Genomic DNA, 4,673 nt, shown 5'->3' with positions numbered 1-4,673 from the left:
AGAAAACCTGAACAGACCCATAACCACTAAGGAAATTGAAGCAGTCATCAAAAATCTCTCAATAAACAAGATCCCAGGGCCAGGTGGCTTCCCAGGGGAATTCTACCAAACGTCTAAAGAAGAATTAATACCTATTCTTCTGAAATTGTTCCAAAAAATAGAAATGGAAGGAAAACTTCCAAACTCGTTTTATGAGAACACCATTACCTTGATCCCTAAAACAAAGACCCCATCAAAAAGGAGAATTACAAGCCAATATCCTTGATGAACATGGATGCAAAAATTCTCACCAAAATACTAGCCAATAGGATCCAACAGTACATTAAAAGGACTATTCACCACGACCAAGTGGGATTTGTTCCTGTGCTGCAAGGTTGGTTCAACATCCGCAAATCAATCAAAGTGATACAATACATTAATAAAAGAAAGACCAAGAAGCATATGATCCTCTCAATAGATGCAGGAAAAGCATTTGACAAAGTACAGCATCCTTTCTTGATCAAAACTCTTCAGAGTATAGGCATAGAGGGTACATACCTCAATATCATAAAAGCCATCTATGAAAAGCCCACAGCGAATATCATTCTCAATGGGGAAAATCTGAGAGCTTTCCCCCTAAGGTCAGGAACACGGCAGGGATCTCCACTATCACCACTACTATTCAATATAGTCTAGAATTCCTAGCCACAGCAATCAGACAAAAACCAAAAAATAAAAGGAATCCGAATCAGCAAAGACGAAGTCAAACTCTCACTCTTTGCAGATGATATGATACTTTATGTGGAAAACCCCCACAACTCCACCCCAAAACTGCTAGAACTCATACAGGCATTCAGTAAAGTGGCAGGATATAAAATCAGTGCACAGAAATCAGTGGCATTCCTATACACCAACAACAAGATAGAAGAAAGAGAAATTAAGGAGTCGATCACATTTACAACTGCACCCAAAACCATAAGATACCTAGGCATAAATCTAACCAAAGAGGCAAAGTTTCTATACTCAGAAAACTATAAAATACTCATGAAAGAAATTTAGGAAGACAAAGAAATGGAAAAACGTTCCATGCTCATGGATTGGAAGAAAAAAATATTGTGAAGATGTCAATGCTACCTAGAGCAATCTACACATTTAATGCAATCCCTATCAAAATACCATCCACTTTTTTCAAAGAAATGGAACAAATAATCCTAAAATTTGTATGGAACCAGAAAAGACCCCGAATAGCCAGAGGAATGTTGAAAAAGAAAAGCAAAGCTGGCGGCATCACAATTGCAGACTTCCAGCTCTATTACAAAGCTGTCATCATCAAGACAGCATGGTACTGGCACAAAAACAGACACAGAGATCAATGGAATAGAATAGAGAGCCCAGAAATGGACCCTCAACTCTATGGTCAACTCACCTTCGACAAAGCAGGAAAGAATGTCCAATGGAAAAAAGACAGTCTCTTCAACAAATGGTGTTGGGAAAATTGGACAACCACATGCAGAAGAATGAAACTGGACCATTTACTTACACCACACACAAAAATAGACTCCAAATGGTTGAAAAACCTCAATGTGAGACAGGAGTCCATCAAAATCCTAAAGGAGAACACAGGCAGCAACCTCTTTGACCTCAGCCGCAGCAACTTCTTCCTAGAAACATCGCCAAAGGCAAGGGAAGCAAGGGCAAAAATGAACTATTGTGACTTCATCAAGATAAAAAGCTTTTGCAAAGCAAAGGAAATAGTCAACAAAACCAAAAGACAACCGACAGAATGGGAGAAGATATTTGCAAATGACATATCAGATAAAGGGCTAGTATCCAAAATCTATAACGAACTCGTCAAACTCAACACCCAAAGAACAAAGAATCCAATCAAGAAATGAGCAGAAGACATGAACAGACATTTTTCCAAAGAAGACATCCAAATGGCCAACAGACACATGAAAAAGTGCTCAATATCGCTCGGCATCAGGGAAATCCAAATCAAAACCTCAATAAGATACCACCTCCCACCAGTCAGAATGGCTAACATTAACAAGTCAGGAAACGACAAATGTTGGCAGGGATGTGGAGAAACGGGAACCCTCCTACACTGTTGGTGGAATGCAAGCTGGTGTAGCCACTCTGGAAAACGGTATGGAGGTTCCTCAAAAAGTTGAAAATAGAGCTACCATATGATCCAGCAATTGCACTACTGGGTATTTACCCCAAAGATACAAAAGTAGGGATCCGAAAGGGTATGTGCACCCTGATGTTTATAGCAGCAATGTCCACAATAGCCAAACTGTGGAAAGAGCCAAGATGTCCATCGACAGATGAACGGATAAAGAAGATGTTATGTATATACACAATGGAATATTATGCAGCCATCAAAAGGAATGAGATCTTGCCATTTGCAACAACGTGGATGGAACTGGAGGGTATTATGTTGAGCGAAATAAGTCAAACAGAGAAAGACATGTATCATATGACCTCACTGATATGAGGAATTCTTAATCTCAGGAAACAAACTGAGGGTTGCTGGAGTGGGGGGTGGGGTGGGAGGGATGGGGTGACTGGGTGATAGACACTGGGGAGGGTATGTGCTCTGGTAAGCGCTGTGAATTGTGCAAGACTGTTGAATCTCAGATCTGTACCTCTGAAACAAATAATGCAATGTATGTTAAAAAAAAATAAAAGAAGAAGAAGATAGCAGGAGGGGAAGAATGAAGGGGGGGAATTCGGAGGGGTAGACAAACCATGAGAGACGATGGACTCTGAAAAACAAACTGAGGGTTCTAGAGGGGAGGGGGGTGGGAGGATGGGTTAGCCTGGTGGTGGGTATTGAGGATGGCACATTCTGCATGGAACACTGGGTGTTATGCACAAACAATGAATCATGGAACACTACATCTAAAACTAATGATGTAATGTATGGGGATAATATAAGAATAAAAAAATTAAAAAAAATCTAATGATGTATTGTATGGTGATTAACATAATATAATAAAATTTAAAAAAATCTGGAAGAAGTCAAACTTTCACTATATGCAGATGACATGAAACTCTATAGAGAAATCCCAAAAGATGACCGAAAAATTGCTAGAACTGATACCCAAATTTAGTAAAGTCAAAGGATACACATTTGATGTACAGAAATTTGTTGCATTACTATATACCAACAATGAAGAGGCAGAAATATAAATCAAGCAATGGATCCTACTTGCAATTGTACCAAAAAATATAAGATACCCAGGAATAAACCTAACCAAATTGTAAAAGATCTGTACCCTGAATATTATGAAATACTGATGAAAGAAATTGAAGATGACACAAAGAAATGGAAAAAGATTCCATGCTCATGGAGTGGAAGAATAAATATTGTTAAAATGTTTATACCACCCAAAGCAATCTACACATTTAATGTAATCCCTATTGAAATATCACCAGCATTTTTCACAGAGCTGAAACAAACAATCCTAAAATTTGTATGAAACTACAGAATACCCCAAATAGCCAATCTTGAAAAAGAATGGCAAAGCTGGAATCATTGCAATTCCAGACTTCAAATTATATTATAAAGCTGTAGCCATCAAAACAGTATGGTACTGGCACAAAAAAAGACACATAGATCAATGGGACAGAATAGAAACCCCAGAAATAAACCGATTTTATATTATCCATTAATCTTTAACAAAGTAGCTTTCCTGCTTTCCTTCATATCCAATGGGAAAAGGACAATCTCTTCAACAAATTTTGTTGGGAAAACTGGACAGCAACATGCAAAAGAAATTGGGCCACTTTACTACACTATACAAAAATATAAATTCAAAATGGATGAAAGACCTAAATGTGAGACCCGAAAGCATTAGAGTCCTAGAAGAGAACACAAGGCAGTGATCTCCTTGACATTGGATGGAGAAACTTCTTACTAGATATGTCTCCTGAGGCAAGGGAAATAAAAACAAAAATAAACTATTGGGATTTCATCAAGATAAAAAGCCTCTCCCTAGCGAAGAAAACAATCAACTAAACTAAAAGGCAACATTTGGAATGGGAGCAGATATTTGCAAATGGCATACCCGATAAAGGACTAGTATTGAAAATATATAAAGAACTTATAAAACAAATAATCCAGTTTAAAAATGGGCAGAAGACACAAATAGACATCAAAATCCTAGAGGAGAACATAGGCAGTAAGCTCTTTGACATCAGCCACAGCAACTTCTTTCAAGATACATCTCCAAAGGCTAGTGAAACAAAAGCAAAAATGAACTTTTGGGACTTCATCAAGATAAAAATTTCTGCACAGCAAAAGAAACAGTCAACAAAACAAAGTGACAACCCACAGAATGGGAGAGGAAATTTGCAAATGACACTATAGACAAAGCACTGATTTCCAAGATCTATAAAGAAGCCTTCTCAAACTCAACACCCAAAAACAAATAATCAAGTAAAAAAAAAAAATGGGCAGAAGACATGAACAGACACTTCTCCAAAGAAGACATACAAATGGCTAACAGACACATGAAAAAATGTTCATCATCATTAGCCATCAGGGAAATTCAAATCAAAACCACATTGAGATACCACCTTACACCAGTTAGAATGGCAAAAATTGACAAGGCAAGAAGCAATAAATTTTGGAGAGGTTGTGGAGAAAGGGGAACCCTCTTACACTGTTGGTGGGAATGCAAGTTGGT

The sequence above is a fragment of the Mirounga angustirostris genome, unplaced genomic scaffold (assembly GCF_029215605.1).
Source record: "Mirounga angustirostris isolate CCGP_5_RB_7025 unplaced genomic scaffold, mMirAng1.0.hap1 SCAF_8, whole genome shotgun sequence".
NCBI lineage: Eukaryota > Metazoa > Chordata > Mammalia > Carnivora > Phocidae > Mirounga > Mirounga angustirostris.
The sequence above is the reverse complement of the archived record's forward strand: the minus strand, read 5'-3'. Positions refer to the sequence as shown.